Source organism: Caretta caretta, chromosome 9, assembly GCF_965140235.1.
Source record: "Caretta caretta isolate rCarCar2 chromosome 9, rCarCar1.hap1, whole genome shotgun sequence".
In the NCBI taxonomy this organism is placed as follows: Eukaryota; Metazoa; Chordata; order Testudines; family Cheloniidae; genus Caretta; species Caretta caretta.
Genome location: NC_134214.1, coordinates 1105362 through 1119831, shown reverse-complemented (window position 1 = coordinate 1119831; position 14470 = coordinate 1105362). Strand labels below are relative to the sequence as shown.

At 51.5% G+C, this 14470-nt stretch overlaps 1 protein-coding gene across 3 annotated transcripts in view; it reads right to left on the bottom strand.

Annotated features, from left to right (window-relative positions):
- The window catches only part of XXYLT1 (xyloside xylosyltransferase 1), a 107074-nt gene that overhangs the window by 90476 nt on the left and 2128 nt on the right, over positions 1–14470 (bottom strand). The gene's annotated exons all lie outside the window — the stretch shown is intronic.

Genomic DNA, 14470 nt, shown 5'->3' with positions numbered 1-14470 from the left:
CACTGCAAGGGAGGCCACATCAGCCCCACGACCTTTGCCGTCATCTCAGCAGACTCCTCTGCATAACATCACTAACTCAGAGATGCTGCACAAGCCACAAAGAAACCCTTTATCTACGTTCCCCTTCCTCAGGGCAGGTGGGGAAGCAGGTACTGCCCCAGGTGGGCTCTCACGGCCGAGAGAGGGGTCTGTCTGGAGCCCGGTTTTGTGGCTGCCTGACCTCTGTGCACGGGGCCGTGTGCCCAGGGGTTAGATGATAGCCAGGGAAGAGGCAGCGCATCAGCATCTCGCCCCAGACAACCTGGAACAAAGTGACTCGTTCGCTCTCGTTCTAGAGCTAACGGCACCAGGAGCCGCGGGACATCTGGCGAACACCTCCCACCCCCCGTTTTTTGCTGTCCTAAATGCAAGCTGCAATGGGGTGTGGAGAAGAGGCTGGGGTCACAGCGCCCCCCCTCCCGGGGCTCAGCAAAGCGAAGCTCCAGGGCCCAGAGGAACTGAGACTGGCAGGAGCAGGCTGGAAGGAAGCGCAGGGGTGGGGTGGGGGGGGGGCAGGGACCAGCAGGGACCTTTGGCCACGGGTGATGTTACGCAGCTGGTGTCCCTGTGCTCCCTCCAGCCACACTCTCCTCTGTGCTGACTGGCCTGGGCACTTCGCCTCACCTGCTCCAGCTGCCTTGCCTGACCCCCGCCCCGGCTCTCTGGCTGATCCCAGAGGCTAACACAACACAAACCCCCGCTCTGCCCAGGTTACATCTGCCGCAGACCATAGCTAGGGCCTGGGTCTGTCTCCTCTGACCGTGCAAATGGCAGCATCAGCAGCACCATGCTTCTCAGCCGCAAGCCAGGGCGTCAGTTCAATGCTGACTCAGAGGGAAGAGCCCCCCTCCTGGAGCCCTGCAGCACCTCCGGCAGCTCCCTTCCCGGGCTAATCAGCACCAAGCTGGGACAGAGTGGAGCCCGCTGCCTTGGAAATGCACACAAAGCCCAACAGCAAAGGCAAAACTACTGGAAAACAGACTCTGAAGCTGCAGCCGTCAGAAGGAGCATTGCCGAAAACAGATGGGAAAATAACTGCATTCAGCATGTGCTTTCAATTACCACAGGCACTTCTGCACCGCAGCCGGGGGGGCTTTCTCCTCCAGAGGAGCTGTGCTCTGATATTTCAAGGGCCTTTTTTCCTCTCCCCAGCACAGATTTGGGCGCAGCGAGTTCATCTGCTGTAGTTTTGTATTTCATTCTTTAGTTGTGTTGCAGCATTCAAGTAAAATCCCTGGTGCAAAATCTGGCTGAGTTCATTTAGGACTTGAGGAAAGTGTGGCTGTGGGTTTCCTGTGCAAACAGCTTTTAATACACACACCACCCACACGGAGAAGAGACCCTTTCCATGCACTCTCACTAACACCCAGGTTCCATTTCTACTTTATCCCTGCTTTCCCCCTGCCCCCTCTGCCAATTAGCTTCACAGTGATGGCATAAGCACAGCATTACAGACAGATCAGCAGCGCTTCACTGCAGGATCAACCCACAGGAGGAGGCAGGGAATACTCCCCTCTCTGGTCCAGTGCCGAACTCGGCAGTAAGGGCGTTATTATCCACAGGTTACAGATGGGGAAAGCAAAGCACAGAGAGTGGAAGCTACCTGCCCAGGGCTGCAAAGCCAGCAAGCAGCACAGCTGGTAACAAACGTCAGATCACAGTGATGCTTCCCTGTGATAGGCTGGGAGAACAAGCTCTGTTTTAAAGCAAAAACAGCTCTGGCAATTAGAAAATGGGTAACTCTGATGACAAGACATGGGAATGGTTCACTGGGTTATTGTTAAGTCCAACACATGCGCACGTCTGCCCCTCTGCACCGCACTGCCGGGAGGAGGCAAAGACAAGCACGGCTCTGCAGCTTTCACATCAGCTTTTCTTTTCAAATAAATCTGTGCTAACCCAGCCGCAGGCAGCGCTCCCTGGAGGAGGCCAGCCTGACTGCAGCCGAGGGAGCCGCACGGCCACGGGGACGGCGCACCAGCCCTGCAGTTCCAGAATGGGAGCGCGGCGCTGTGGAGAACGCAGCGCCGTCAGCCGTATCCTGGGCGCAAGGCAGGGCTGGCAGCCCGGGGGCGTCGGAGCCCGGCAGGCCGGAAACGCTCGCCCTCAAGAACTTTCAACAGAAACAACAATAAAAATCCAGCAAAACCTCCAAAAATAGAGCAGAGCCAGGGCGCTGGAGGAAGCAGCTGGGGAAGGAGGGGCCTGGCACTCGCAGGGTCCTTCTACCCAGCCACCGAGACACTTGCAACAAACTCCTCTGGTTCCTCTCTGGCTGCCTGGCAGCTTTGCCGTGCAGCCTCACGGTGCACCAGTGCCCCCCGCTGCCGGGCGGCAAGGATGGCTCCTTCCCAGCAGCCTGGCCTCCAGGGGACCTTCTCCCACCTTCTGGGCGTTTGACACCCACTCCAGTGCAGGCTGCTGATCTGGCCCTGGGATCACGGGGTCCGTGCCCTGGGCCCTGCGGTGTGCTCCCAGCCTCTGCGACTGCAGGCCCTGCCCCGAAGAGCTTCCCAGCCTGACGCTGAGTGACCCAGTCGTGCCAGCGTGAGGGCAGGGCCACGCCTTGCTCCTGTGAACCCGCTTCCTGCACGGATGTCGGCTCATCTTTAAACCTTTTCTGCTAGTTTCATTTTTCTCCCCTGTGCCTTTATATCCACGACTGATTAGGTGCAGTCCCTACTGCCCGACGCTATTTACTCCTGGGGGAATTCTGCAACACTGCGCAATGCAGAATTTCACAGAAATTAATGTTCTATGCGCAGAATTTCCCTTTCCCCCCACAGCCAGGGGCTGCAGAGATGTTGGCCGCCACTAGGGGCAGAGCCCAGATCGCAAACGTAAGACAAGGCCGAGGGGAGCGGGAGGAAACCGGAAGGTTCCCAGCACTTGCAGATCCCAGCACGCCCTGAAGGAAGAAGGCGGCAGCGCGAAGGAAACTCCCTGCAAGCCCAGGACCCAGCTGCAGGCTCTGTCTCCCTCTGGCTCTAGGAGGATTGGGTGGAAGGGGGGACCCGCCGCATCTTGCCTCTGGAGGGTAGAGTGTGAGAGTGTCTGGGCTGGGGGGGCAGCTGTGGCTGGTCTCTGGGGGGTAAGGGATGTGACTGTCCGGATTGTGGGGGCAGCAGCTGGGCTCTGGAGGGGCAGGGGTGTGAGTGTCTGGGCTGGTGGGGAAGGGAAGACAAACAGGAACTGGGTTGTCATAGGGGTTTCTTTAACTCTCTACTCCTGGGGAAATTTTTGTGTGTGTCTGTATTGCCAGACATATTTGCTGACAGGTATTTTGAAATAAATTACCAAAATAATTGAACCTGGTGTGATTTATTTTTACAAATAAAATTTGCAGAATTTTAAAATATTGTGCACAGAATTTTTATTTTTTTGGCACAGAATGCCCCCAGGAGTAACTACTGTCCCTCCCTGGTTCCCCTCTGAGTTCTCTATGATCCTTCCCGGTTTGCTACGCCTTTAGATTAACCTGGCTTTCTTAAGGTTTCTCTAGCTGTGTTTCAAATTCCTCTCCACTGAGCTCAGCTTCTTTCAGGTTCAGCTGCCTTTGCACCGGCATTTCTCACGCAACTGCCACGTTTTCACTCCCTAAGGCTGGACCAAGTGACAGATGATGCTACCTGGAGCCAGCCTCATAGGTGGCGAGCACAGCACATGAGCTGGATCAGCTGAATTAAGCGTGGAAGCAATAAGAACACCCAGTGCAACGTGAGTGACCCCAGGGCCCGTGCTGTTCAACAGCCTGCAACGTGGGTGCCTATCAAAGCTCTGGGGTGTGGGCGTATTTCTAGCAGGGTCCCCCAGGGATCAGTGCCTGATTTAAAATGATTTAAATGATTTAAAATTTTAATCAGTGACCTAGAAGAAAACATAAAATCGTCACTGATAAAGTTTGCAGATGACACAAAGATCGGGGGAGTGGTAAATAATGCAGAGGACGGGTCACTGAGTCAGAGCGATCGGCATTGCTTGGTAAGCCGGACACAAGCAAACAATATGGTCTTTAATATGGCTACTCTAAATGTACACATCTAGGAATAATGAATGTAGACCATGCTTACTGGATGGGGTGCTCTATCCTGGGAAGCTGACTCTTACAAAGACTTGGGGGGGAAGGGGAGTTTTAAATCGGCTGAACATGAATTCCCAGTGTGACCAAAAGAGCTAATGAGATCCTTGGATGCATAAACAAGGGAATCTGAAGTTGGAGTAGAGAAGTTATTTTACCTCTGTATTTGGTACTGGTGTGAACCTTGCTGGAATATTATGTCCAGTTCTGGTGTCCACAATTCAGGAAGGATGTTCATAAACTAAAGAGGATTAAGAACATAAGAATGGCCATACTGGGGTCAGATCAAAGGTCCATCTCGCCCAGTATCCCGTCTTCCGACAGTGGCCAAAGCCAGGTGCCTCAGAGGGAATGAACAGAACAGGTAATTACCAAGTGATTCATCCCCTGTTTCCCATTCCCAGCTTCTGGCAAACAGAGGCTAGGGACACCACCCCTGCCCATCCTGGCTAATAGCCATCCTCTGTGAATTTATCTAGTTCTTTTTTGAACCCTGTTTTGTCTTGACCTTCACATCATCCTCTGGCAAAGAGTTCCACAGGTTGACTGTGCGTTGTGTGGAAAAAATACTTCCTTTTGTTTGTTTCAAACCCGCTGCCTGTTAATTTCATTTGGCAACCCCTAGTTCATGTGTTTTGAGAAGGAGTAAATAACACTTCCTTATTTACTTTCTCCACACCAGTCATGATTTTATAGACCTCTGTCATATCCCCCTTAGTCGTCTCTTTTCCAAGTTGAAAAGCCCCAGTCTTATTAATCTCTCCTCATATGGCAGCCACTCCACACCCCTAATCATTTCTGTTGCCCTTTTCTGAACCTTTTCCAATTCCAATATATCTTTTTTGAGATGGGGCGACCACATCTGTATTCAAGATGTGGGCATACCATGGATTTCTACAGAGGCAATATGATATTTTCTGTCTTATTTTCTATCCCTTTCTTAATGATTCCCAATGTTCTGTTCACTTTTTTGACTGCCGCTGCACATTGAGTGGATGTTTTCAGAGAACTATTCACAATGATGTCAAGATCTCTTTCTTGAGTGGTAACAGCTAATTTAGACCCCATCATTTTATATGTATAGTTGGGATTATGTTTTCCAGTGTGCATTCCTTTGCATTTATCAACATCGAATTTCATCTGCCATTTTGTTGCTCAGTCACTCAGTTTTGAGAGATCCTTTTGTAGCTCTTCGCAGTCTGCCTGGGACTTAACTATCTTGAGTCGTTTTGTATCATCTGCAAATGTTGCCACCTCACTGTTTACCCCTTTTTATGAATATATTAAATAGGACTGGGCCCAGTACAGACCCCTGGGAGACACCACTATTTACTGCTCTCCATTCTGAAAACTGACCATTTATTCCTACCCTTCGTTTCCAATTTTTTAACCAGTCACCAATCCATGCGAGAACCTTCCCTCTTATCCCATGACAGCTTACTTTGCTTAAGAGCCTTTGGTGATGGACCTTGTCAAAGGCTTTCTGAAAATCTAAGTACACTATATCCACTGGATCCCCCTTGTCCACATGCTTGTTGATCCCCTCAAAGAATTCTAGGAGATTGGTGAGGCATGATTTCCCTCTACAAAAACCATGTTGACTCTTCCCCAACAAATTATGTTCATCTATGTGTCTGACAATTTTGTTCTTTACTGTAGCTTCAACCAGTCTGCCTGATGCTGAAGTCGGGTTTACCAGCCTCTAATTGCTGGGATCACCTCTGGAGCCCTTTTTAAAAATTGGCATCACATTAGCTATCCTCCAGTCATTTGGTACAGAAGCTGATTTAAATGATGGGTTACAGACTACAGTTAGTAGTCTGCAATTTCACATTTGAGTTCCTTCAGAACTCTTGGGGGAAGACCATCTGGTCCCGGTGACTTATTACTGTTTAGTTTATCAATTTGTTCCAAAACCTCCTCTAATGATACCTCAATCTGGGACAGTTCCTCAGATTTGTCAGCTAAAAAGAATGGCTCAGGTTTGGGAATCTCCCTCAGGTCCTCAGCCATTAAGACTGATGCAAAGAATTCATTTAGTTTCTCCAGAGTGCTCCTTTAGCATCTCAATCATCCAGTGGCCCCACTGGTTGTTTAGCAGGCTTCCTGCTTCTGATGTACTTACAAAAAATGTTTCTATTAATTTTTGAGTCTTTGTCTAGCTGTTTTTCAAATTCTTTTTTGGCCTTCCTAATTATATTTTTACACTTCATTTGCCAGAGTTTATGCTCACAGAAGAGCTACAACAGAGATCAGAGGATTAGAACACATACTGCCAGTGACAGACTCAAGGAGCTCAATCTATTTAGCTTAACAAAGAGAAGGTGAAGGGGTGACTTAAAGTATCTACATGGGGAACTAATATTTGATGACAGGCTCTTCAATCTAGCAGAGAAAGGTCTAACACGTTCCAACGGCTGGAAGTTGAAGCTAGACAAATTCAGATTGGAAATATAAAGTAAATTTCTAAAAGTGACGGTAATTAACCACTGGAACAATTTACCAGCGGTCATGGTGGATCCTCCATCACTGATGATGTTTACTCAAGGAGGCGGGGACGACAATAACAAAAAAATGTGGAAATGATGGAAGTCCTAAATGCTCTTTTTGTTTCAGTTTTCACCAAGAAGGTTGGTGGTGACTGGACGTCTAACATAGCAAACGGCAGTGAAAATGAGGTAGGATCAGAAGCTAAAATAGGGAAAGAACAAGTTAAAAATTACTTAGACAAGTTAGATGTCTTCAAGTCACCAGGGCCTGATGAAATGCGTCCTAGAATACTCAAGGAGCTGACTGAGGAGATATCTGAACCATAAGCAATTATCTTTGAAAAGTCATGGAAGGTGGGAGAGATTCCAGAAGACTAGAAAAGGGCAAATATAGTGCCAATCTACAAAAAGGGAAATCAAAGACAACCTGGGGAATTATAGACCAGTCAACTTAACTTTACTGCTTGGAAAGATAATGGAGGAAATAATTAAGCAATCAATTTACAAACATCTAGAAGATAATAAGGTGATAAGTAACAGTCAGCATGGATTTGTCAAGAACAAATCCTGTCAAACCAACCTGAGTGCTTTCTTTGACAGGGTAACAAGCCTTGTGGATGGGAGGAAGCGGTAGACGTGGTGTATCTTGATTTTAGTACTTCATACTGTCTCGCATGACCGTCTCACAACCAAACTAGGGAATGTAACCTAGATGGAGCTACTATAAGGTGGGTGCAAAACTGGTTGGAAAACGGTTCCCAGAGAGTAGTTATCAGTGGTTCACAGTCATGCGGGAAGGGCATAATGAGCGAGGTCCCGCAGGGATCAGTTCTGGGTCCGGTTCTGTTCAATATCTTCAGCAATGATTTAGATAATGGCATAGAGAGTACACTTATAAAGTTAGTGGACGATACCAAGCTGGGAGGGGTTGCAAGTGTTTTGGAGGATAGGATTAAAATTCAAAATGATCTGGATAAACTGGAGAAATGGTCTGAAGTAAATAGGATGAAATTCAATAGGGACAAATGCAAAGTACTCCACTTAGGCAGGAACAATCAGTTGCACACACACAAAATGGGAAATGACTGCCTAGGTAGGAGTATTGCAGAAAGGGATCTGGGGGTCATAGTGAATCACAAGCTAAATATGAGTCAACAGTGTAACACTGCTGCAAAAAAAAAAAACAACAACCCCCCCCCCCATCATTCTGAGAGCTAGAGTGTTGTAAGCAAGACACGAGAAGTAATTCTTCCGCTGTACTCCGCATTGATTAGACCTCAACTGGAGTACTGTGTCCAGTTCTGGGCGCCACATTTCAGGAAAGATGTGGACAAGTTGGAGAAAGTCCAGAGAAGAGCAACAAAAATGATTAAAGGTCTAGAAAACATGACCAATGAGGGAAGATTGAAAAAATTGGGTTTGCTTAGTCTGGAAAAGAGAAGCCTGAGGGGGGACAGGATAACAGTTTTCAAGTACATAAAAAGTTGTTAAAAAGAGGAGGAAGAAAAATTGTTTTTCTTAACCTCTGAAGATAGGTCAAGAAGCAGTGGGCTTAACTTGCAGCAAGGGCGGTTTAGGTTGGACATTAGGAAAAACTTCCTAACTGTCAGGGTGGTTAAGCACGAGAATAAATTGCCTAGGGAGGTTGTGGAGTCTCCATCATTGGAGATTTTTAAGAGCAGGTTAGACAACAACCTGTCAAGGGTGGTCTAAAAGATAATATTCAGTTCTGCCTTGAGTGCAGGGGACTGGACTAGATGTCCTCTCGAGGTCTCTTCCAATCCTACAAGTCTATGATTTTTATGAAATGATGACTGGATTTTTTTTCTGAATGCTCTGCTCTAGGCATTCTTGTGGGGCAGTTCTCTGACCTGTGCTGTACAGGAGGTCAGATGATGACAATGGTCCCTGCTGGCCTTGCCATCTGTGAATCGATAAGGACCTCAGCACCCAGGCCTGGGAGGAGGGGAACTCACCCCTATGTCAAAGGAGCAGGGGCTGCAGCATTGTGCAGGCAGCTTGCCCACAGCCACAGGGGGAGTCGGCTGCCTTTTGCACTGCAGCGCTTTGAGAAGCAAGTGCGTCTGTAGCTGAGGAATGCAGGATTCCCAAGTATCAGGTGCAAAAGCCCAGGGATTCAGTCTCAGCATGACCATCCCCCAACTCATCCTTTAGGGAAGGCCCTGCCCTAGCTAAGATGTCAGTCAAGGAGCTGGAACATGCGCTGGACGCACGCAAGGAGCAAGTCAAACTCCCCGGCAGTCTCTCTCTCTTGCTCTATGTTTTCCATACCCATGAACCCAGCCAGGTCAGCAGAGTCCAGACGGGTGGCTCTACATGCAGCATCCCCCACTATCCTCTTCACAGTGTTTTCAGCAGCCAGAGCGGGCTGAAAGCTATCTACAGTTCCCAGGGCCCCCAGCCAACAAGACGGAAAATGATTTAACAAACTGTAGTCATTTCCTAACAGCATTCTTTGATCACAGGTTACTCAATGATTAATTATTCAGCCAAAAGCGTCTGTAAAGAAGAGGATCTTGCTTTCGGAATATCAGAGGAGCGAATGACATCTCACCAGCTCCGTTCTAATTTCATTAGAAGAAGGCGCATTCCCCACTGTTCAAATACATTTGAAACATTCCATTTAAAGTGACGGACAGAGAGAAAGTCTCTCTACTGCGACAGCAGCTTCCTGGAACCTCTGAGCACTTAACGTTCATGCTTCTGCTCTGTGCCCATTCCACAGCTAGCCACGTTCTGACTCAGAGCGTGCGGCCAGAACGGACCTTAGTCTGACCTCCTGTGGAGCACAGGCCCTTGCATGTCCCCCAGCCAGCCCTGCTCTGAGCCCAGTAACTTGGGTTTGGCTAAAACATCTTCCAGAAAGGCTCCAGTCTGGGTCTGAAGTCACAGACAGTTGGAGAATCCACCACTTCCCAGGGGAGTTTGTTCCAATGGCTAATCACCCTCACTGTGCCGGATTACTCATTTCCATTGGTCTGGCTTCAGCTTCCAGCCCTTGGTTCTAGTTCTGCCTTTCTCCGCCAGATCAAAGAGCCCTTCAGTAGCAGGTGTTTTCTCCCCGGAAGATCCTTACGCACTGACGCACTGATCGTGTCCCAAAGTCAGCCAGCACATTCATCCTCCAGTGAATGAAACAGGAAACTCAGGCCGGTTCTCATTTACATTTGACGAGGCTGTGCTTTGCCCCTCTCCCCTCGAGCCGCGTATTCACCCATCAGCCGGAGGCACCAGAAGGGGCCCGATTCCTAGGAAGCGCTGAGCGCCCATTCTCTGACAGTCAACCGCGCTTGTCGACGTTGTGGAAGAGCACAAAAGGCCATGGGGCACCCTTAACGCTGCATTAACTCACACTTCTGAAACCCAGGAAGTACAGAGTTACAGAACATGCCAGGGCACTGACTCTGCCCCGGGAGCAGGCAGCATTCACTGCGAATAAACTGCATGCTCTCCAGCTGCATGCCCTGGGCTGGGTAGCTGTACTGACCGGTGGAGGAATTAGTTGAACCAGCTTGTCAGAGCTGTGATTGCATTATGAGGAGCACTTGGCATCTTGACAGAGCACAAGTCTCCTGAGGCCATTGCAGAAAAGCTAAATGAATTCTTTACATCTGTATTTGCTGCAGAGGATGAGAGGGAGATTCCCACACCTGAGCCTTTCACTTTAGGAGACAAGTCTGAAAAACTGTCCCAGATTGAGGTGTCAATAGAGGAGGTTTCGGAACAAAATGACAAATTAAACAGCAACAAGTAGGACGAGATGGTATTCACCCAAGAGTTCTAAAGGAACTCAAATATAAAATTGAAGAACTACTAACTGGTATGTAACCCATCGCTTAAATCGGCCTCTGTGCCAGATGACTGGAGGGTAACTAATATGACTGCTTTTTAAAAAAGACTCCAATTAGAGGCCGGTAAGCCTAACTTCAGTACCAGGCAAACTGGTTGAAACTACAGTAAAGAACAGAATTATCAGACACATAGATAAACACAATATGTTGTGAAAGAGTCAACATGGCTTTTGTAAAGGGAAATCGTGCTCACCAATCTATTAGAATTCTCTGAGGGGGTCAACAAACGTGAACAAGGATGATCCAGTGGATATAGGATACCTGGACTTTCAGAAAGCCTTTGACAAGGTCCCTCGACAAAGGCTCTTAAGCAATGTAAGCAGTCATGGGACAAGAAGTCTCATGGATCAGTAACTGGTTAAAAGATAGGAAACAACGGGTAGGAATAAATGGTTAATTTTCACAATGGAGAGAGGTAAATAGTGGGGTCCCTCAAGGATCTGTGCTGGGACCAGTGCTGTTCACCATATTCATAAATGATCTGGAAAAGGGGGTGAACAGTAAAGCTGTAAAGTTTGAAGATACTAAATTCCTTTAGACTTACCTATCCTAAATAGACTATGAGGAGTTACAAAGGGATCTCATAAAACGGAGTGACTGGGCAACAAAACGGCAGATGAAATTCAACATTGATAAATGCAAAGTAATGCAAGTTGGAAAAAAATAATCCCAATTACACATATCAAATGACGGGATCTAAATTAGCTATTACCACTCAAGAAAGAGATCTTGGAGTCATTGTGGATAGTTCTCTGAAAACATCCACGCAATGGGCAGCGGCAGTCAAAAAAGGGAACAGAAATTTAAGAACCATCAGGAATGGGATAGACAATAAGACAGAAAATATCATAATGCCACGATAGAAACCCATGACATTTCCACACCTTGAATACTGCATGTAGTTCTTGTTGCCCCCTCTCATAAAACATATATTAAAACTGGTAAAGATACAGAGAAGGGCAACACAAACGATGAGGGGACGTGGAACAGCTTCCCTGGGAGGAGAGATTAAAAAGACTGGGACTGATCATCTTATAAAAGGGACGACTACGGGGGATGTGACTGAGGTCAAAAAAACATGACTGCTGTAGAGAAAGCGAATAGGAAAATGTTACTTATCCCCTCTAACAACACAAGAACCAGGGGCCACCCAATGAAATTAACAGGCAGCTGGTTTAAAACAAAGAAAAAGAAGTATTTCTGCACACAGTACATGGTCAGTCTGTGAAACTCGTTGCCAGGGGATGTTGTGAAGGCCAAAACTATCAGTGGGTTAATAAAACAATTAGCTAAGTTCATGGAGGACAGGGCCATCAATGGCTATTAGTCAAGATGGTCAGGGACAGAACCCCAAGCAGCAGGGCACAGGGGTCTTCTTGCCATGGGGTCTTCGTGCCCCCGTCGCAGTGATTTTCAGGGGGCCACACTCTGCTGTGGGTCCAGGCCGCCACCGGAGGCTGGAGGGGCCAAGCTGCCGGAGACCTGGGCTAGGAGCAGCAGTGACGGAACATGAGGGGGAGACCCGAGTCCCCATCCACATGTGTGCATTCCTATGTCGAGTCCTCCTAGCTTGCCTCTTCCGTGTCCTGCTGTAGGCACGGCACCCTCCTTAGGCAGGCCAGAGCCGGCCCCAGCGCTGCCGGTCAAAGCTCCAACGAACCCAAACGATGGGAGAGCAGGGAGCAGCCCCCCAGCGGAGGAATCAGACAGGTCTCAGAAGAGATGAGTCCTCTCTCAGGGGCTTCCGGTCAGCGTGAGGCCTGTGCGTCCAGGCACGGGAAGCAGAGCCCAGGTGCTGGGGCATGTGAGATGGCAGGAAGAGGAACGGTTGCACGGCTGGGGATGTGTCCCCCGCAGCCAGGCCTCACTGGCACTGTATCAGGCAGAAAGGAGCCTGCCCAGTGGCTAGGCCTGCTCAGAGAGAGTCCGGCCTACATGCTGGGGCGATCCCATGTGCTGCGGGGAGCACATTTGAGCGTGGACACAAGGTGCGTCGCCAGCAGACAGGGCCCAGCAACCACAGCGTGAGGAAGCCTCAGGCTAGGCAGCCAGGCAGTTCTAGCAGCCCCAGGAGTCCTTCCGATCACTGCAGGAGAGGGCCAGGCATTAGAAGCAATCCAGAAGGGGCCTGAAACTGGCAGAGAGGTTCCCCAGTTGCCAGCATTTCAATAAGGGGAACAGCCCCTCACAGGCCACCCAAAGAAACTAAAAGACAACATATTTAAAACTCAAATCAAATGTTTTCTGTGGCACAGAATTAACTTGTGGGACTCACTGCCACATGAGACCAGAGCGCTAAAAGATTTAAAAGGGGGATTCAACATTTATAAGGATAACATAAAACTCCAGAGTTACATGAATAAAAAGCCAAGGGATAGTAGCCCTCCTGCTCTGCCTGACCCACCCACTCCCTGGCTGGGACTCGGGAGAAGACTTCTCTATAGACAAGGTCTCTCCATAGTCGCTCGTGATTGGGTGTGCAGCACCATCCCCTCGTGCAGCTGGCACCTGTCCCTTTCGGACAGCCCCTCTGACAAAGAACCTGGGACTAAGCCCTGGGGTGGGAGAGTGGCAGGGCACTGGCTCCTGGGGATCAGCCAAGAGGGGTGCACAGTCCCATGGAACGGAACTGCGGGTACCAGCCCTCGGGTGCCCGGGCAGGGCTGGCCCAGGCCACCCCAGCGCCCTGCGCTCAGCACCGCCACCCCGCCTCAGTGCCCAGTGCCACCCCAGCACCTGGTGCCGCCACCCCACCTCAGTGCCCAGTGCCACCCCAGCGCCCTGCACTCAGCACCGCCACCCCGCCTCAGTGCCCAGTGCCACCCCAGCGCCCGGCACCGCCATCCCGCCTCAGTGCCCAGTGCCACCCCAGCACCCGGCACCGCCATCCCGCCTCAGTGCCCAGTGCCACCTCAGCGCCCTGTGCTCAGCACCGCCACCCCGCCTCAGTGCCCAGTGCCACCCCAGCGCCCTGCGCTCAGCACCGCCATCCCGCCTCAGTGCCCAGTGCCACCCCAGCACCTGGTGCCGCCACCCCACCTCAGTGCCCAGTGCCACCCCAGCGCCCTGCACTCAGCACCGCCACCCCGCCTCAGTGCCCAGTGCCACCCCAGCGCCCGGCACCGCCATCCCGCCTCAGTGCCCAGTGCCACCCCAGCACCCGGCACCGCCATCCCGCCTCAGTGCCCAGTGCCACCCCAGCGCCCTGTGCTCAGCACCGCCACCCCGCCTCAGTGCCCAGTGCCACCCCAGCGCCCTGCGCTCAGCACCGCCATCCCGCCTCAGTGCCCAGTGCCACCCCAGCGCCCGGCGCCGCCACCCCGCCTCAGTGCCCAGTGCCACCCCAGCGCCCTGCGCTCAGCACCGCCACCCCGCCTCAGTGCCCAGTGCCACCCCAGCGCCCTGCGCTCAGCACCGCCACCCCGCCTCAGTGCCCAGTGCCACCCCAGCGCCCGGCACCGCCACCCCACCTCAGTGCCCAGTGCCACCCCAGCGCCCGGCACCGCCATCCCGCCTCAGTGCCCAGTGCCACCCCAGCGCCCGGCGCCGCCACCCCGCCTCAGTGCCCAGTGCCACCCCAGCACCCTGCGCTCAGCACCGCCACCCCGCCTCAGTGCCCAGTGCCACCCCAGCGCCCTGCGCTCAGCACCGCCACCCCGCCTCAGTGCCCAGTGCCACCCCAGCGCCCGGCACCGCCACCCCGCCTCAGTGCCCAGTGCCACCCCAGCGCCCGGCACCGCCACCCCGCCTCAGTGCCCAGTGCCACCCCAGCGCCCGGCGCCGCCATCCCGCCTCAGTGCCCAGTGCCACCCCAGCGCCCTGCGCTCAGCACCGCCACCCCGCCTCAGTGCCCAGTGCCACCCCAGCGCCCTGCGCTCAGCACCGCCACCCCGCCTCAGTGCCCAGTGCCACCCCAGCGCCCGGCGCCGCCACCCCGCCTCAGTGCCCAGTGCCACCCCAGCGCCCTGCACTCAGCACCGCCACCCCGCCTC